General features: G+C 46.6%; 1 pseudogene; it reads right to left on the bottom strand.

Annotated features, from left to right (window-relative positions):
• Positions 1-1,636: 1,636 nt before the first annotated feature.
• Positions 1,637-21,465, bottom strand: part of LOC146180546 (chitinase-3-like protein 1) — a 33,209-nt pseudogene continuing 13,380 nt past the window's right edge.

Genomic DNA, 21,465 nt, shown 5'->3' with positions numbered 1-21,465 from the left:
GTCCTCACTTCTGGCGGCTGTTCGCGCCAGAAGTCTTTTCGTTTTCTGTCTCTCTTTTCAAAAAGAAATCAAAAGCTTGGTCGTAAACAGCAAACCTGTCTACTTTATTGTCTATATATGCATTGTTGCGTCTCACGGTGGTGGCTCTTTGTGGTTAGAGTGATTAACTGTTGAGTAGTGCAGCCTCGGTTAGATTCCAGCCGTGGCTGCAGAGTTTCAATGGATACGTAACGTAAGGCGCCAAAGTTCTGTTTCATGTCAGTTCACGTTAACAAACTCCAAGCTGTAAAACTTATACAAAGCCACGGCCTCCCTTGTAGCCGATTCGTAGGTGTGCCGTGTTTCTGGGCTCTGGTATTGCTATCCTCGACTCACTAATCGTGCTGAGGATACTGATTTATGTAGAGCAAACAATTTTGACTCCATTCAGGTCAATTACTATGTTAGCACGATATTCCCGCTACATCTGGGAACACTTCTGCTTAACTCGTCTGCCCTGAGATGCACATTGCAGACCATATGTAGCTGCATATACTGTGGCTGAATCATTGCAAAGTTGGAGCCGTTCTTAAATTCTGCTGACTGTGTGCCAGCCTATATAGTGACGTCTTACGCAAGAAGCCGTAGAAATCCTGGTAACTTTCCTTTATATTATAAATATTTGATCCTGCAGTTTAGAATGTGTGCTGTTGTTGAAAGCGGTTAAAGCGAACTTCGCTTCTGTGGTTCAGCATTTTATTGGACTTCAGTTTCCAAATACATTTTTATTTCTATTTTTCTCTCTTTCTCTCTTCCGAATAATTCAATGAAGCACTTTTTGGTTACATGAAATTCCGTACCGTTACAATATTTATCATTAAATATAATTTCTTTTTATTTCTTGTACATCAGCGTTTTTTCCTGTGTAGCCACCAACAAGCATTTAGATTTAGCGGCGTTGGCTACTCTAGCTTAAAATGCAGGCACGGTAAACACGAAGTGCTGAGGAGGATGAAAGTAAGGCGATAGAAACGAGGAGGGGAGGAGGATGAAATAAAAGTACGAGAGTACCGTGGAAGGATAGAAGTACCATGGAAGTAAGTGGAGAAAAGCGGAAGATCAGGGTATGATGAGATTATCTGAAGATGTGACAAAATGAACAAAGATAGGACGAGAGATGTGGAATTTGCAATGCTTCATCTGCGACGGCAGCTCCTGCAAAACGCTTTTGCCGAACAGAGGCTTGGATCCGCTCTTTCAGGCTCTGGGTCCCGTATGCATACACCGATCGTTCCAATACCACAGCATATGCGCTAACAAAAGAGAATTTTTTTTCCAAAAACACTTTCAGGCTTGCGTTCGGGTACTGTCTTCGCTACTCATCTATTGCTCTTAATACAGTGGAGAACATTATGGATAGGGATTTCAATGGACAAATATCCGTTCCGCATTAAAGCTCGACCTCTATTACACGGAATAAAAGCGGTTTGAACTACGCTGGTAGATTTAAGATGAAAATCACATTACTGTGGACCATGTATCTCGAGGTTGAAAGATAACAGTTCTTCTAAGGAGGTGCGGACGCTAAATATAGCGTCCTGCAGTAATCCAACAGAAAGGTCTCTGTCGTGAAAAGGTTCATCTCGCAGCGCTTGCTTTATTCGCGACCAGAACGGCCAGCGGTCGCCTGCCCCTCCAGTCCGTCCTGCCCTGGCAGTGAGCGATAGTAGAGGCGCATGGCGCGCTTGACGCTCTGCACCAGCGGGAAGTGCCTCTCGGAGCACACGCCCCGGATGTCGTCCTTCTCCACCTGAACCAGCATCACGCACAGGTCCGGGTACTTGCGCAGCGCCAGCCGCACCTACGTCATCATGCAGCAGACAAATGCCAAGATGGTCATGGGGCAAACCAAAAGAAGGGCATTATTTTGGCATAAACGCAACTGCACTCACAAAGAACATGTGAATTTGCCGGACGTCGGGCTCGAGAACAACGTCTATACGCATCTTGAGCCCATGGCCAAAGTTTACAAGGCGTTGAAAATTTTCTTTAGGTCTCAAGAATGCGGAACAGTAATTTGCGCATAAAATCACACTAAACTACTCGCACACCTTTGTGTGATTGCTTCATATGCGAAATATCATGTGCAGCTGAACATTGCCAAGACAGTTTGAAAACGCGTACACAATCTTAAAGATATGTAAAGAATTAAAACAATTCAATAGCCGCTAGATGCCGCTCTTAAAAAGTTCTTATTGCGCAATTAAATAAACAAATTAGACGACCTGCAAAATATTTGCTGGAGTCTCTCATAGCCTGAGTCGCTTTGGGCCGTTAAACACTAAGACCCAAACCGAAATTCTTGTTTCTCCTTATATATGCATTGGGTCTCATCTCAGAGTAAACGTTTGTGGCGCATCATGACGAAACGAATTCATGGCTTAACTTGGGCCAGATATAGTAACTAAAATAGTAATAACATTACGGATACCGGGAATCTAAGTTACACCGAAAAGCGCTTCAGGCATGTCGTCGCTTAGGTGTGTCGACGCGGTGCTGGTGGCACACTACTGAACTGATGAACAGGTTTATGCGGTCTGACACTGCTGCACATATCCATGATACGAAATGCTCCGACAGCTGGTCAGGATTTCTAGAATACCAATTGGACGTTTGCCTAGAGTAGGAGCAGGCATGGTGCTTGTAACATAATTCAACGTTAGCAAGCACTTTAGCCACGATGCTGACGTCAATGGCGATAATTTCGAAGCGTGATGCCGATGATGCGACAGGACAGAGCCTAAACAAGGAAAGTGAGAACGGTATAGAATTCTATTATGCTGCTAAATAAAGCATGTCTTGGTTGCCCATACCACTGAAAGCAGGATGTCATTCTTCACCATTGATAAATGCTCCCTTTATTTCTTGGGAAGTGAATCATTGTTTTAAAGGGGACTTGCCATGGTCATCCAATATATTACACTTATGTAGTCTGGCAGATAATAATGAACCTTTTTATTCTATTTCTGATATTTGAGCGCCCTATACGTAATACTTATTTCGAAATAAGTGGCTGAAGCGTATACTGCGAAGCTCTTCCCACCGATAGCGGCCGCCATGTTGAAATGCTTGGTGACGTCAAAGAGCTACACCGCCCAACGCATCGTCTGCTGCTATGCCGGCGCCGATACTGTGCTATGTTCGTGCTTGCTAACATGAATAAATGCACTCAGCATATTTTTTAAAACGTAAGACAGACTGTAGCGCAGCGTTATTTTGTTCTTGCCAAGCCATCCAGCTTCGGCGCGGCTGCCGCCATCGTCCGATGGCAGCACTGACCTCACCGCTGTAAACAACGCCGCGAGGGCCATGCCTTCCGCGCGAGCCGTCCGGCGGATCCCTTGCGGCAGTGTAATAAAACAATGTTAATTTTTTTTTGGTCTAGAAAAAAGAATTTCGAAACATATGCTTCTTGTGAGTGCCGAAGCACACAGTAGAAGTTTTTGCTCACAGCCGGTGCGTTGCCCGTGTTCTTGAACGCTAGCTCGGCTGAAAGCGTCGCGGGAAATAATTATTTCAATTACTACTAAGCAGTGGGGATTAGAGCAAAGAAGTTTCATGACCGAATAGTCGATTTACTAAAACTTTGCGCTGATCTATTTCGGAGTGCCCTCTGCTATGGCTTGGCTGCGATGTAACTTAGGCCTAGCGATGATTAGGGAGAAGCAGACAGTCAGGGCACTGTCATCCTTCGCAGTCGCGGGAGTGGTTGCTGTAAGCTTGCGATATACGGTGCTGTGAGCCTAATGAGCTTGTGGTGGTGGTAAAACATTTATTGTGTGGAATCAGGGTACATTACAAAGATTGAGGGGGTTCCTGATCCTGGCTGGTGTCTGTCAGGCCGTGCCTGGCAGCGACCGCTTCAGCCCAGACAACCAGCATCTTTTGCGCTGCTGTGTCCGATCTGCAGACCGCGATCTCCCAATCCTCTTGGTCCGGAGGCCCGAATGGGGCGGTGGTTTGAAATTTTCGCATAAAAACATGTGATTGAAGGTGGCTCTGGGTGCGCCACATAAAGAGCATGTGGGGTCATACCGGCCCGGGTATGCCAAGGACAACCAAGCTGGAGAGGGAAAGATTTTGGCTTGTAGCTGTCGCCAGGTTAATTGATGGAGTTTTAAGAGTGAGGTGTGAGGTGGGAGATATAAGAGTCGTTGTTCTCGGTAGTGAAGTGTTATTTCATGATAGGTGAGCAGTCTGTCCCGCGTGCTTCCCCAGTCTTCGGTATGCTCCGCTCGGTTGACGTGCGTTCGAGCAGTTGAGTGGGCTGCCTCGTTACCGGGATTACCTGCATGACCTGCACCCAGACGACGTGAATGGGTTGGGGAGCTGCGGAGCCAGAGGTTAGGGTTTGATGGGTGACTAGGTGTGTTTTCCCTCTTGCGAAATTTTGAATGGCTTGTTTGGAGTCGCTGAAAATGGGTGTGACAGTGGAAGAAGAAATGGCTAGCGCTATGGCTGCATCTTCGGCGTCTGTCGACTTTTTTGATTTGACAAAGGCAGAAACTGTGTGATTGAAGTTATAAGAAAACAAAATGGTGACCTATGCCGTGGGGTAATTGTATTCTGCCGCGTCTACGTAGGCCGCTTCGGTGTCACTCGCGTGTGTTTTGTGTAACGCCTTGGTTCGAGCTTCTCGTCGTGTCTTGTGATGAGCAGGGTGCATATTTTTAGGTCGGGGTTGTACGGTAAGGTTGTCCCGGATGTGTTGAGGGACAAGGTGGCTGTTTTCAGTGGATGAACCAATTGGTTGGAGTTCTAGCGCGGCGACGATAAACCTGCCCGTCTCTGTGGGGGAACGTCTGTTGATCTGGCCAGTACGATGAGCTTCCACCAGTTCTTGAATAGTGTTGTTTTATTTATTTACTTATTTAGAAATACTGCACAGTCGCTTGACTCCAACAGGGGTGGACACAAATAAAAACTACATTACAAGAATAGATCAACAAAGGCAATCACAATCAAATGCAGAAAGTCAAAGCATGAGACATATCAAACAACAGTAACAACAACAAAAAACATGCAGGAATACAGGTACATCTTCACCCCAGCATTTCAAATTTGCGACGATGTTTTCGGCACTGAGACTGTCTACAATATACCTAGGTAATTTTTGTCCAAGCGTGTATGGTTCTGGCAAAAAATGAATACTTGAAGGTATTGTTCAGGGAGGTATAACTCTCAATCTTTTCACGTTATCAAAACCCGAGCTTGTGAGCAGACTGTAAAGGATAATAAAATTGTGATTGTTGATTTGTATTATGTTGTTATATATTAAATACAAGTATTTTAACCTGCATTAGGAACGCCTCGCTCGAAGTTTATCGAGCCCAAGATAATCAAGCATTTCTGTCACGCTATCAGTGCGTTTATATTTGTTGCAAATCAATCTGGCCGCTGTTCTTTGAACTCTTTCTACTTTGTGAATGTTTTTCGCCTTATAAGGGCTCCATAGAAATGAAGCATACTCCAGACATGGCCGGACTAACTCTTTATATGCTGCTAGCTTCACATATGTACGGGTGCTTTTGAAAGCTTGCTTTGAATAAACAAGAGAGATTTAAAGGCTTTGGTGCAAACTGTATTAATATGAAGATCCCAACTCAGACTGTGTGTAACAGTAACTCCGCGGTATTTAAGAGCAGGCGATTCCTTAAGTGCGATGCCATCCACAGAATAAGAATGTTTTAAAACGGCTTTGTTCCGAGATATACGGAGGTCTGAGCACTTGTCAGTATTTAAAAGCATGTTCCAATTTGTGCACAAGCCTGAAACATGAGCGAGGGCTTTGTTAAGTTTAATTTGGTCAGCTACATACTTAATTGAAGTATAAAGAACGCAGTCATCTGTGAAAAGGTTTATCTTAACATCACCGTGTATACGACAGCGGGAAAATGTTCGGTGCTTTGCAGGCGTTCCCCTTCATGGATCACTGCCTTGTCGTGGCGGGGGGGCTTGCGAAACTCGATGAAGTCGTGAGCTCTGCTGTGTAGGGCCACCCAAGATAGACAGGTCACGGCAGAGAGTTCTGACAAAATGTGATTCACTGGAGAAGGTAATGGCAACCCACTCCAGTATTTCCTGCCAAGAAAACCGTATGGCCAGTCACAATACCATTATCGATATGGCGCCGGAAAATGAGCCCCCCAGGTTGGAAGGCGTCCCACATGTTACTGGGGATGAACAAAGGGCGATTCCTAGTAGCTCCAGGACGAATGAAGCGGCTGGGCTAAAGTCAAAAGGACGCTCAGTTGTGGATGTGTCGGGAAGCGACCGGAAAGTCCGATGTTGCAAGGAGATATATCACATAGCAACATGGAATGTAAGATCTATGACGCAAGGTAAACTGGATATCGTCAAGCGAGAAATGGACAGATTGAACATTGATATCTTGGGTATCAGCGAGCTCAAGTGGACCGGAATGGGAGAATTTAACTCCTGCGACCATTATGTCTTTTATTGTGGGCACGAATCCAAGAGAAGGAATGGGGTCGCTCTCATAGTAAACAGAAGAATGGGCATAGCAGTGCTAGGGTACAACCCCAAAAACGACCGAATGATTTCACTTCGGATCCAAGGTCACCCTTTCAACATAACAGTTATCCAGGTCTATGCACCGACCACTGCTGCTGAAGAAGCTGACGTTGAGAGATTTTATGCGGGCCTACAATGCCTTTTAGACCGCACCCCATCATCAGACGTCGTTTTTCTCATAGGAGACTGGAATGCTAAGGTCGGGAGTGAAGAAATATCCGGAATTACAGGCAAGTTCGGTCTTGGTGAGCCAAATGAAGCTGGGCAGAGGCTAGTAGAGTTCTGTCAAGAAAACAACCTGACCATAGCGAATACTCATTTTCAACAGCACAAGAGGCGCCTGTACACATGGATTTCACCGGACGGTCTGTACAGGAATCAGATCAATTATATTATTTGCCGGCAGAGATGGAGAAGCGCTATAAAAGCAGTAAAAACAAGGCCTGGGGCCGATTGTGGCACCAATCATCAGCTTCTTGTTGCCAAAATTAAGCTTCGATTGAGGAAAACGCAGAAAACTAGAAGGCCTTTCTGGTATGATCTGGTATGATCTGGTATGGTATGAAGGTATGATCTGGATCAGATTCCATTAGAATATGCTGTGGAAGTGAGCAATAGTTTCAAGAATTAGATCTAGAAGACAAAGAGCCCGAAGAGATGTGGACTGATGTTCGTGATATAATACAAGAAGTTGCTACTAAGGTAGTTCCAAAGCAAAAGAAATGCAAAAAAGCAAACTGGTTATCTGAAGAGGCTTTGAAAATAGCTGAGGAAAGGAGGATGGCAAAAGGAATGGGGGAAAGAGAAAGATACAAGGTTCTCAGTGCGGATTTTCAGAAAATAGCAAGGAGAGATAAGAATGCCTTCTTGAACATACAGTGTCAAGCAGTTGAGGACAACAGCCAATTAAGGAACACAAGAGCTCTGTATAAGACAATCAAAGATATCAAAGGAAGCTTCTGTGCTAAGCTGGGCGTGATAAAGGACAAACGAGGCAAGGACCTCACTGAAGCCTCAGAGATAAAGAAGAGGTGGCAGGAATACACAGAAGAACTGTACGAGAAGGACCCGGATGTGCAAACCCAACATAGGACGGTTGTGATTACTGATCTCGAGCCGGGTATCCTGAAGAGTGAAGTTGAATGGGCCTTAGCCAGCCTTGCTAAGAACAAAGCTAGCGGAATTGATGGTATTCCAGCTGAGTTGCTTCAAAACCTCAACCACGGCGCTGTTAACACACTGCATACATTATGTCAAAAGATTTGGACAACCCTGCAGTGGCCACAGGATTGGAGGAGGTCAGTTTACATCCCCATTCCAAAGAAAGGCAGTGCCAAAGATTGTTCCAACTACCACACGATCGCGCTTATTTCGCATGCTAGCAAGGTGATGTTAAAAATCCTGCAAGGTAGGCTGCAGCAGTATGTGGATCGGGAGCTTCCGGACGTGCAAGCTGGGTTTCGCAAGGGCAGAGGAACTAGAGACCAAATTGCCAACCTTCGCTGGATCATGGAAAAAGCAAGAGAGTTCCAGAAACCCATTTACTTCTGCTTTATTGATTATGCGAAAGCGTTTGACTGCGTAGATCACAGCAGATTGTGGCAAGCTCTCCAAGAGATGGGAGTTCCAATTCACCTCATCTATCTCCTCAGGAACCTTTATGAAGGGCAAGAGGCCACAGTCAGAACTGGGCATGGTCTTACTGATTGGTTTCCGATTGAGAAAGGGGTGAGGCAAGGCTGCATACTGTCGCCCTGCCTATTTAACCTATATGCAGAGTGCATCATGAGGAAGGCCGGTCTGGACGAGTCTTCAGCTGGAGTGAAGATCGCTGGAAAACGCATCAACAACCTTAGATATGCGGATGATACCACTTTAATGGCAGAAAGTGAATTGGATCTCAAGAGACTTCTGATGCGCGTACAAGAAGAGAGTGAAAAGTTTGGGCTTAAACTGAACATTAAAAAGACGAAGATCATGGCGTCTTGCCCTATCAAGTCCTGGAAAATCAATGGACAAGAAGTGGAAGCTGTGACAGATTTTCTGTTCTTGGTCGCCAAGATTACCTCGGAAGGAGACTGCAGCCATGAAATTAGGAGACGCCTGCTTCTGGGAAAGAGAGCAATGGTTAGCCTTGACCGCCTAGTAAAGAGCAGAGACATTACTCTGCCAACAAAGATCCGTATAACCCGTGCTATGGTCTTTCCAGTTATGATGTATGGATGCGAGAGTTGGACTGTGAAAAAGGCTGACCGCCGAAGAATTGACGCGTTTGAATTGTGGTGCTGGCGAAGACTCTTAAGAGTTCCTTGGACTGCCAGAAGATCAAATCAGTCGATATTGTCGACCATAAACCCTGACTGCTCATTGGAGGGTCAAATTCTAAAGTTAAAGCTCAGCTACTTTGGTCATCTGATGAGAAGAGAGGAGTCGCTGGAGAAAGATTTGATGTTGGGAAAGGTTGAGGGTCGCCGGAGAAGGGGTAGGCAGCGAACGCGATGGTTAGATGGCATTCTCGAGGCATTGCAGATGAAGCTATGTGATGTTAAGAAGTTAGTGAGAGACCGGAAAGCGTGGCGTGACATGGTCCATAGGGTCACGAAGAGTCGGACACGACTGAACGCCTGATCTGAACTTGCAGGCGTTGTCTAGCCAGAGCCAGGGTACACGATGTTGTAATTGAGATACTGACACGCGCTCACTGCTGAATACATGGACAAAAAAATTAGGCAGATTTCACTCACGTGTAAGACTGATGGCACAGCGATCTTGTTTGCGTTTGTCCGACTAAGTTATCCATGGTTATACTTTGATACACGAGATTTAGCCAGAACCAGGGTACACTAATTTGTCATTTCGATACTGACACACGCTCACTGCTGAAGTCGTGGACAAAAAAAATAGGGCAGATTTGACTCACGTGTAACACTGATGACCCAGTGATCTTGTTTGTGTTTGTCTGACTAAGTTATCCATGGTTATACTTCGACACACGTGATTTCAACCTGTCGTCGATAGCCCCCCTCCTCCTGCCAAAATCAATGAACACTCAGTCATCAGTAAGTAAAAGAGTTCATTTCAGTACCATCATTCATTTCTGTTGAAGTTGGCCATGGATATTTACAACCGCTTCTTCGATGTTCCCCCCCCATCAAGTTTAGGTGAGTTGCGACACCGCGCGCAAGACTGCAGTGGCGGTGGGCGGAACCATCAAGCGCGCCGCCATCAAGCTCTGTCGAAACAAGTCGAACAACGGTGAGCTTGAGACGGAGAGCTCAACACCTTCATACTTCAACAAAGTAAAGTGAGTCATCGTGGACGAAATCAGTATAACGTCACGCAGACCAGAACGACGCGATCGACCTTTTATTATACCACTCGATTACATGTCCCCAAGGGCGTCTGTGGTTGTATTAGTGTTCGTCTGCTCGGAAGGGAGCGTCAGGCATCCGTGGGTGACGTCACTACTGCGACCACATGCGGCTGTGCATCATCCCCGGAAAACTCACCTGCTTAAATAGCATCGCTTTAAAAAAATGGTAATAGCTTAACTTTGTGACAGTTAGCGAAAAGCGCGGAAGCTCTAGTTAAACAAAGTTACCCACTGTGTTTCCTAGTTCTGTGCCGAGCCGTTCTCTCACTAGGCCCGGCCTCTATGGTCACAGGGAGCGACTACTTAAGTAGCTGCGGCGCTTATGTAGCGCATGGGCGGAGGGCCGACAACTGCGAAAGAGCAACTTCGGCGGTGCATCACGGGGTTAGACACGTGCTTAGTGACGTGATCAGGGGAGTGGTGGAGCCCGGCGCGGCTGTGGAGAGGCTCATGGTTAAACATCAGGTCTTCCTTCTGGATTAGAGTTTAAAATACATATTTCTTGACGTTCAAAGTTCCAGTTCGAAGAATAAGTGCTTCGCTCTTTAAAAATTACTAGGCTGCACTTAAGTCTGCTTAAGAGTGGAAATGGCGAAAGCTAATTTGCAGGACTTTTTACTAACTGCATCGCTATTGTAATTTTCATCATCACTATCGGTACAATCATTGTTGTAACTAAATGCATTCTTATTTTTATCACTACTACCATCAGTATCTTTATAACTATGCAGCATCATTATAAGTAACCGCATCGTCATTGAGAGCACTATCATCTCCACGTAAGACAAGGAGAATTGCGATCGGTTTCTCTCGGCTGATGATAGGAAAGATAGTGTCTCGATTCCTGGTGGAGACATTTTTAAAGACTGTCGTCTTCAAATAACCTTAATAGTGCCTCTGCTACGTTACGGAGATTCTAGGCCCGAGAGCATAGTGCAGCTCTAACCGAGTGCAAACCACATCACCAAAAATAAAAGACAGGTATTCACATGCCTTAATTTCCTTATAAAATGAACGGTGGTGCAACAACGACACTAACAAGGAAGAAACATAACTGTTAGTGTCTTTGTTGCACTACTGTTCATTTTATCATAAACTAACCCTCCTCTCAGGCCGTTATTCTTGATTTCCTGCAATCCGCGTTTTTTATTCTGACCCACTGGCCAATTTTCTGTACTTGGAAAATTTTGAGCACTCAATCACTCAATTATTCTAGACGGAAGGTTTTTTCTATAGCATAGAACCTGCCACAATCTTGGAAACTAACCTTAAACTAATCTGAACAAAAGCTGCTCTGCCGAGAGCCATACTGTCTGATCAGCAAGAGCTGATCCCGAAGGCCCGCAGGATGGCAGAAGTTATCGGAATCTTCGACTGTGAGTGCCCCCCCCCCCCCCCCCGCCTTCTGGACCGCCAGTAACGTTTACCTATATAAAATGCTTTCACTAGAATGATATAACTAGGCCGTGTTGAGGCGAAGACCAATAAGTAAAAATTTTACATATGATCGGCTTTACTCCAGTATTAGTATTCCCCGAGGTGGTGCATATTTGTAAATGGGGAGTCCTTACTCATTAGCATTCACCGAGACGTAGCCGTAAGGCTACAAAGAACAGTACACAACCCTGAAATAGATGTCGTAAATGACGGAGAGTTAGTCCCAGCAGGAGATTCGAACCTGGCACGAGTGCCTGCGAGGAGCAGTTGCTGTATCATTATTTTTCCCTGCAAGTGCCAAGCTTCCGTCATTATGGCTATGGCCGGATGCACACTTCACTTTCGGCGCTTTTAAGCCATTTCATTAACTCATTGGCGACTCGAATAGTTGGTGCTAAATGCTCAATAGGGCTACCATGAGCGAACCGTCGCAGTTAGACCGCTTTTCAGAGCGATGAAACGTTCAGGCTGCTGCGCCAGGTTCAAGGCATTGAATGGAAAAATTATTCAATTCCAAAGTTTCTGCTGCATATAGAGATCCTATTTCGCATTCATATGAATGTTCTTGTGTGGCTCCTTATCAATTGTTAGTCACCTAATTTAAATTCATTAAATGATGGTGGTAGATAGGACTAGTCTGCTCAGTTGGCTTATACGTATGCTTCTAAGGTAAGCAGATCTTGCGTGAGAAACAGTTATATGATATGCAGCAGCCACATGGTCTGAGCCAACTTTAAACTACAATACTGACACAAGGTCAGGATTGCATATGATAGGTATTAGCACATCTGGTGTAATAATAATTGTTGTATAAGACTTTTATTCTGGCAACAACTTACAGGCCGAACATGTCAATGTTTTGCGCGACTAGTCGGCGCTGTTATTTTCATTCAATGCCAAGGAAGTTTAGGTGACAATGTAAGGAAAGGCATTGGAACCCGGCTGCTGAGCTGCCGGCTAGTGAAATAAGCATGCAGTGGGTTAGGTTCACATAGGAGGAGGGACAGAGGGATAGGAGTGGTCGGAACTATATTGATAGAGGAAGGGGCAGGAGGAGGCAATCAGCGTACACATTTGGGTGTACCGAAGCAAGCCTCCGTTACTCTGAGTGACGGATGAGGGGGTAAGTAAAGGCGTTTTATCAAGCCGAAGTTGGATGGTAGCCTCCTAAACCGTGCGCTGAAGGAAACTGAGAGGGCTTGAGCCAGTAGATAAACAGTGTGCGGTTAAGAGTCTCGCGGCGAGTGGATACGGACCAACACAGTGCATGCCGTCGCTCCTTGAATGCCCAAGAACGCCCAAAGAGCCGCGAGAGGTGCTCCGTGGCCGCATCACGACGAGCGACATTGAGTTGTAGGGGTATACGGAACCCAATGGGCGAGGACAACATTGTTGTGATCCGGTATGGGTGGAAAGAGGTACTAGCGGAGGCTAGAATGAAATGAATGCCCGGCTGAGCTAGTAGCCGCTAACCTTAGCTAGGAAATCAAAGGCGGGTAAGCTTAGAGTCACGAGAAAGTTTCAGTTAACAGAAGAAATCCAGAAAGGAAGAGGCCCATGCAAATTAGCATAACGGCCGGTATGGCCGAGAAAAAGGAGTTTCAGAACAGCCTTGTAAATGAACACGATATCGGTCTGAATGTGTTCAGCTGAGTGTGCGTGAATTTCATGTGTGTCACAAGGCAAGGCAACATGCATTGATTGAGAGGGCAACTGATTAAACATAAGCCTTGTGGGAAGAGCGCCTTCTGCCCAAATGACGAAAGAAGAGGGTTACCCATTTACAGGTGGCAAGAGCTTAATGGAGGGCTTGTTTTATGCGAACATCCTTATTAAAGTAATAGTGTCCTCCTCCATATTCTTCCCTGAATCAACGCTTCGACGCTCGAGGTTGGCTACCAACGTCGTATGCCATCTTGATGAAAACCCTCAAAGAACCACGGAGATCCGCAGTCTCTGAAATATGTCTTTTTGTCACAGAGCTCTACTTTTCTCATGACGTCTCCACTTTCAATGGAAGCAACGGCGTTGAGTGCTGCTTCATTGTAATTGATCAATACTGATAAGATGATGACACGGATCAGAGTGATTGAAAGGGTCGCTAACCTTTGCCGCGATGGTCTTCTCGGTGTCGTAGCCTACCCATGTCCTGCCACTACGCGCGTAGTACCGATGGCGGGCTCGTTGTACTTCACCTCGTTCCAGTGCCTCTTGCAAATCTGAAAGCAAGAGATCGAAGAGGCGATGTAACAGAATCAACGCGGCTAGTTTATAGACCTGCCTACAATAGCCACCTATATCTTTTAAAGAAATAGTCAAGCAATCGTAGGCGCCCGTGTACTGTGCGATGTTAGTGCACGGTAAAGACCCCAGGTGTTCGACATTACCGGAGTCCTCCACTACGGCATCTCTCATAGCCTGAGTCGCTTTGAGACGTTGAAACCCCATAAACCAAGCAATCATTGGCGAAATAAAACAACAAAAATTTGCGCCACTAGGAACAGGGAAGGGTATGCAAATTTAATGACTCCCGTCTGCGGCAGCACTCGTTCGTCCTCTTTCAAGCAGCACATGCACTCTCCTATTCGCTCTATTGGTGACTCTAATGCTTTAAACATACGTATTACCACAGAGCCATAAGCTACCACACTCTGAAAAAAAAAAACCGACACAGATATAAAGAACGTCACTTCGTGGCCTAAGGGCAGTGTGTCTGGCCGGGATCTAATGGTACTTGAGAACTCGATCTCGCTGTCTCCTTTCCTGCTCAAAGAGGCGTCTCGAGTGGTTGCTCCTGTTAACTCGGTCATCGCGGACTCGTGACGTAACGCTATTCGCGGATCAGTAAGTGCTTGGCCCTGCATCCTGTCGACTATAACCTACCCAGAGGCATTTTCGTGATTTTTCGCTCAGAACTCTGACAACCCCAAAGACAGGTATTACGAAGAATGTAAAGCTGTTAACTGTATGTTCCTAAAATGGAATTCTCATCAGGGTGAAGGAGACACTTTGGGGGAAATATAGCAATAGCGATAAACGCCCCATCGCCAAGAAAATGCAGCGTAGGCGTTGGCAGGAGCTACCAACGTTGTGGTCTCCTTATACATGGCAACAGAATCTTTCTGAAACCTTGCATTCCGAGGTAGAAATGCTATACTGCTATATAAGCATGCGCGTTCATGTAAATTGGGTTCAAGCGGGGCTGTATATCTGTGTCGGTTGGTCTTGCTCCTATTGTGGAAAATTACGACCGCATGCTAACTAGGACGTGTGAGATATATATTTGCGCGATTATCTAAGTGTATGTGCACGAACGAAGATCAGTAAGGTGAGCAGGCAGAGGAAGCCAAAGCTACTAATGCTCTCGCGTCACACCCTCAAAAAGGGAGTTAAGTGAACAGGCGTCTTTACCTATGGTTGGTGCTTTCTGTCGCTCATAGCTACAACAATCATTGCTGCTACTTCCATTAATAGCTTGTGCAGGGGCGCTTTGGCGCCTGAATGCACTTCTGATACAAAGAAGGCCATGTGTGCACTTGCCTCCCCGTACGAGGTGTCCCTGATATGCTTCGCTGCCGCCCCGAGTCCATGCTGTGCGACATCCCGCAGTTCGAACTGGTTTCCACCCAGAGTGAGCGTGAAGCACAGGTGGGACTTGGGGGACCGGGCTGCCAGCTGGGCTAGCTTGTCGATCTCATGACTCTGCGTGTGTCCAGGAAGAAGCAAGCGATGAAAGAATTAAGACGATGACCGACACAGAAATATTAGGTGTCGAAAAGACGCCGTCACAAACATCCCTCTTTGCGCAATTTCCCCTCGTGGACGGGGTTTTTCTGCTGGGTTTTCTGTTACCATACGTCAAGCGTCCGAAATACTGCGTTTCGTCAGTACAATGGTTGAAAGGAGAAAGTAGCATCACTAAACTTAGTTCTCGGTGTACATGTGTGTTCTGAACATTGTATTCTCGGTCCTATATAATCTATTATTACTGTTGAAAAATAATTCACGTGCACTTGGTGGACCAAAATTTTGTAGCGGCTATGAGAAACATCGTAGCAAAAGGCTAGAAGTAAACTGGCATCTAATGGCTGGCTTCCTGCGGCCTGATACGTAGAGATAGCAAAATGATCGAACAACTGAGGTGGGATGGATGTTGTATCACAAGTGACGTCAAGCCTAAGTAAAAAAGGAAGCCCTGCAAATGGCTTCGAGCCCGATGCATTCGACAGATATTATGCCTCTCAGAAGAGTTTATGCGCTAAAATGACAAGAAGGCACTACCGAAATGGGGTAGCATCAGCGAGGAACTTCGGCATGTGTTATGACACAATGCTTTAGAGAAGTGTAAAGCCGTTCCCGATTGCTCGAGAGCCTACGAAAATGGTGTACATGCAGCAAGTTAGCCGGCATATATCCGAGCACATTTGCGCTTGCGCTGTTTGCATCTATGGCGACGGTATAGTAGCGTAAAGCTAGGAAATGCAATGTTGAGATATCCCATTTGCTTTTTAGTGCGAATGAATCTGGTCACGTTCCCAAATAACCTCCACAAGATATTCCTCGTATATCATGTGGAGCAACTGTTACCATGATAACTGCTCACGAAAGCGGGCGTCTGAAGGTAGCGCCAAGCTCCTACGCTCCGGTGTCAAGTGGCGATGAGAGGTGACAGGTATTCGGCGAACACTGTTACAACCGAGCGCCTCGTTGGCTGACATCGGTCTTCGAAATTTTGCGTCACTTTGAAAGACGGGTCACGTAGAAGAGGATAACGGAGCCATCCTGATCTTTAAAGATAAGATGCAAGCAATCGCAGCAATCATGAATTTCGTAGGGTATAGAAGCAGGAATTAAGCCTTGCGAATAAATATCAGTTACATTCGTGCTTTGCAGTGAAAACAAAACCGCACATATCGGCTCGTAAAGGATTGGCTAAAAACTTGCTGTTAAGTTAGCTTTGTAGACATGCAAAGAATTTTAAAAACGAAAGCTTTTACTTCTCGCTATGTAAATTCTTCGCCGGGCGCGTGTTTGACCTTCAACCGAGGGGTAACCACGTGGATACTATGACTAGACTCAATCAACGCCGCCGAAACAGACATCGCACTTGTTTCTGCCTAGTCATACAACAAACAAGACGTCACTCAAACGTAGCTGCGCTGGAGTCATGGAGCTCGCTGCTGAAAAAAAGGGAACCCAAGGGTCGCAGCATGACGCTGCCGGCGCCAGTGAACAGCAACATCTCCGACCGGCTCCGTGTAACCTATCTGGCAGGCCGATGTGCACTCCTACTGACTTGCGTGCGTCTGCCCAGTCTGCACGTGACAGCAACTGGTTCCGCGCGCGCGTGCGCTTTCTAGCTTGCTTGGGCGGTACGTGAGGCCGCTGTGAAAAATTTTCTTGGTGTGCGCTCATGTGGGTTAGAGAATTGGTATTTTGCGCCTATCTCGTCAGTCATTTTATTTTTTCGTGAGGCAATAATCAAGTCGTATACGATGTGAAAACTAAATGGCTACCCTAAACGAATCTTCCGCACGAATGCCTTTCGCTTTTTTGTGCCTTCATACTGCGCATGCTTAGTTCGCCGTTGCTTGCCTTCTTCGTGTTCGTGTACTGCTTTAATTTGTTTGTTACTGTTTGCTTTTTCCTTTCAGTAGTGATTTACTCGCTTTGGCTCCAGGCCCTGACCTAACGTCCCTGATTAGCTCTTCCCATTTTCTGATGTGAAATAAATGCGAAAACGCATTTTCTGATGTCGTTGCACGTGAATGAACACAGGTGGCTGAAATTTGAAAGTGACGTTTCTAGCGTTTGTCCAATTTGAGAAAGTGTTGGTAAGTTGCACGTCCGCTTTTTTTGAGAAAACTCGACGTACGCGATCGCCCGAGTTCGTGCTGTATGAACAACTAAGGACGCGGCGTCATTGTTCAATAGCGTCCGCAAAAAAATTAGAGCACCGCAGAATCTACATTGGAGTAATGCGAAAGCACGGATGCTGCTGTTGGTTGCTTCTAGTAGCTCAACTCACTTCTTGTTTGCCCATTTAAATGGGCCTTATACGCATCATCCGACATACTGTAAGGCTGCGCCCCGACTACTGCGAGGAGCCGAGCCACAGCCCCATTTATCCTCCTAGCGTGATGTCACAAACAGCGAGTGCCCTCTCTCGGCTGCGACATAGCGCCGTGTATGAACTCGCCGCCACCGTCCTGGTTCCCCGTCTCTCGGTCTGGCGTGACGTCACACAGTCACGTGAAAATGGCGTGACGTCACCGCTGCGGCTCCTGTAAGGACTCAGTGCCGCCATCCGATGGTGCGAGCTGGGGCGCCGGCTCTCGGTCTGGCGTGATGTCACACGGTCACGTGAAAGGTCATGTATGGAGGCGCCACGACACGCCAAAGGCTCGAAGTGCTAGCAGTATTGCTTTCGCAAAAAAAAAAAGAAAAAAACGTCCTAGTTGTTCTCGTGGGAGGCTTGAACACTCAGACTTAGACTGTCTGAGTGTTCGCGCCGCATGAACAATCCAAGACACGGCGGCATGGTGCCGCGTGTCGATGAGTATCAGTATAACAGTGTGCGCATTTTCGTTTTCGTGGAGTTGGCTGCGCTAGCTAACTAACCGACAACTGGGCACAGCTGTGTCTCTCGAACCATATGCAAATGCACCCGCTTGTTCGCTCCTTTAGAAGGGCGCCACGTCTCCTCCCCGGCATTCCTGCGCAACGATTAAGTAGCGTGAGGGATGCGATGTGACCAATCTTGAACAATAACCGTACTTATTTACGAGCCCGTCATCACAGTTCCCGGGATCGCATCTTGCCGGAAGAGGAGCAATGCGCCGAGCACGCCTCTGTTGGGCTATTTATTAAGGCTGCGCATAGCACTAAACTGAAGAGATTACAGTGATTGGGTATTATATATTAAGAGTAAATTCTTCACAGGGAACAACTTTAAAAACGCTGAAAGGTCTCCGTGTCTGTGCACATCATAAACCTGTTAACTTCTTTCTGAATTACGGTCCTTTTCTACTTGCGCGACCGCCACCCTATGCCCGAGTGCCCGAAGCCGACGTTTTACTCAACACCTGGCTGCCGTGTAATCTTAGCCTGTACATGCTGCCTTAAGGTATAGTTGTGGTTAGCATATTTAACATATGGGATATTCTAACAAATTCGAAGGCCTCCAAAACCGTTTTTCCCGCCAACTACAGTCGTTTTTGGATAGTTAATCTCAAGAACTACTACCAGGACATCGCTTCCGTATGCTTAATGCGGCACCGCTATTGCGCGGTCACATCGAAAGGTTGTAAACTCCAGAGCTGCGCTCCTTGCTACCCCATGTGTACGGCAGAACTTTGCATCAAATGCCCTTGCCAGTTTCGCCTTTGAAATTATATTCGCTGCCGGTTTACAGGTGCCGCCGTTGCGCTCTTCCTTATTGATGCAAGCAATGTATCATTCCAGGTGCTTCCCAGTTACAGCCCTACTACATTGATATTTTACTTGCATATACAATTCGTGGTACCTGCCTCGAGTTTCACTGCACAAACAGTACAAGAATGCGTTATCTGAGGAAAGCAACACGCAAGGGAAGCAAGCGCGATGCATCCCCGCTTTTAGGCAGCTGCAACGCCGTTTCAAGTATCACAGAACTGCCCACCGGAGAATATAATCGACACGCGCTACCGTTGTCAGATGGGAGGAGGTTTGCTCGAGAAGGCGCCGCACCTCAAGGTCTCACATAACCTATCTGCCCGTCATCATTCATACATCATCCCCGGCACGTCCCCCTCCTCCCGGATGCCGGGGGGGAGGAGGATTTTGTTTCGGGATGACGGCCGTACCCTGGCAAGGGGGCACTCGTGTGGTGACACAGCAGTCACCGAACACTATGGCAACTGTGTTTAAGGTCCCCGCTGTGACAGCAGTCCGAACACAGGGAGACCGGGCCTTCTTTGGACCTCGGATGTCCTGAAGGACAACTGTAACCCTAAAGTGCTTCATATCGACCCTGTTATGGTACGCCCAGAAACCGCGCAAATAATCGGTGGCCTGCTCCACATGTCCATGAACTCTTGCTCGGTGAGGTGACGCTGCTCGCGGCTTAGGCGGAACCAGACCTCCCTGCGGACTCGTGCGAGTACTTCATGAAGGCCTGGGACGCTGCGTCCATACGCAGCGGCTCACCTGACAGACCAGACTTGGTACATGCACTCAACGAGCAAGAGCACAAACTGTTTCACAGCATGCCTGGGTAACGGGTTGAGGCACCTGACAGTTTGATACGGCGCTGCCGCCGGGTGTCAGCATCACGCGCCGCGGTCGAGAGCAGAGGAGAGGAACGAGCGCGCGCAGCCTCTGATGCACGATCCCGAGCGCTGCTGAATTTCGCCGCCAGGGGTGCAGCGCATGGTGTAGTCGCGCAGGAGTGCAGCCCTGGCCAACACCACCTAGATTACAAGGCCTGTGCAAGCTTATGTGACGTCATCGTAGTGAGATCATACTGAAGGTCGGCTTCACCCTACGCGGTTGCGTTTATTTTTATTCAACGCTGCTATTGAGCTACCTCTTGAAATTTTTAGTGCTAGAGATAAAAAGGGTTATATTTGTGTTACCTTTGTTATCTAATATGGCTAGTCTTTTAAAGTACGTGAGAAGTTCGACACAATCCACCTGGCATTTATTTCAATGGCAGAAATGAAGTTTGGAGGAAATTTTCACCTTCATTGAGAGTTACATGAATAAACATTAAGACAGGCACAAAATTCATCTGAGAGCACATTTACTGTTAAATGGATAAAGATAAGAATGGTAGGCAGAGATATTACTAGGAACGGTGACCTTCACGACACTCAGTGTAGCTTGTCGTGAATACGAGGTCACTTTCACGGAAGTGCTGGTCACAAAGCTATAACGTAAATATAAGAAAAGCTGCTTAAGCTGGGATCAGCGATTGCCATGAGTATAATAACGCAGCGAGCAGCTAACTCGGCTTTAAACCAGTCATTTACAACGGCAACTATACGATCACGTGGCCACTAGCGAAATAAAATTGTTTCCTTAAGAAAATAATTTAGGTCGCAAAACAATTTTGCCCTGTACTCAAAACAGGGCGAATGCTACTCAATTATTAGTAGCTGTGTAGTCCAAATTGCGTGCTGGATATAGGCACGCCTACGCTTTAATACACTATGCTAAATGAAATAGTCATGAAAAGCAGCACGAGTATTAGGAAGAAAATAAGGACGCTTTTTTACCACAGCGCACTTCATCGGTAATAAGTTTTAATACGGCAAAGCCTTTGTCCACGCTGCATTTTGAGCCGCGTCCGACGGAAACTTGTACACTTGCGCTTTGGATCAATAGTTAGAGTAACAGTTTAGTGCACAACAACACCCATGCATTGTAGATACCTTGCTCGCAAGTGCCTATGCACTCGGATTAGGAACACAGCAAACACAGGCTGAAAACACGCACACTCAGGCCGAGTCGTTCCAGATCGCCTTGCTTGCGTATACGCTTGCGCTTCGCGCGCCGATCTCTCCCCAGATCTCACTGTCGTGACGTAGGACTAGTGAAAAGGGGGTCTTGCGCTGGCCTTCTCTTAGTATAGGTGGTGTTGTCCTGGCCAAAGCTAGCGTGCTCGCGCATGGGTTCGGCGAGACGCTTTCATCAGTGACGTAGGCCTGATTGCTGATTGCGTTCTTCGTTGATTCTGCCGTATCTTTTCGTGAGGAAACCCGGGAACCAGGGCTGGGCAAGGTACTTCAAAAAAATATCTTCGATACCGATACTCAATACCCTGAAAAATTGTATGTTTGATGCCTATACAAGATAAAGAACTGAAATTGGGTTTCGATACAGATACTCGGTACTGTATCGTAGATACTTCGATACCTCACTGAAATTCCAGCATAATAAAGGTGATATTACCAATGGCGACATCAGGAAACTGTACCGTGCTTTCTGGAATCTTTAGAGCATTCCTATAGCGTAGTTTTTCAGAAAGGGCTTAAACGAATACGCCAGCACGTAGGTATTGAAGCTCTGATGTTTGAGTAGCTGTCCTTGCCAGAACTTCA

This window comes from Amblyomma maculatum, chromosome 8 (genome assembly GCF_055883805.1).
Source record: "Amblyomma maculatum isolate TAMU_Amacu chromosome 8, ASM5588380v1, whole genome shotgun sequence".
Classification (NCBI taxonomy): Eukaryota; Metazoa; Arthropoda; class Arachnida; order Ixodida; family Ixodidae; genus Amblyomma; species Amblyomma maculatum.
This window is presented reverse-complemented; position numbering and strand designations above follow the sequence as displayed.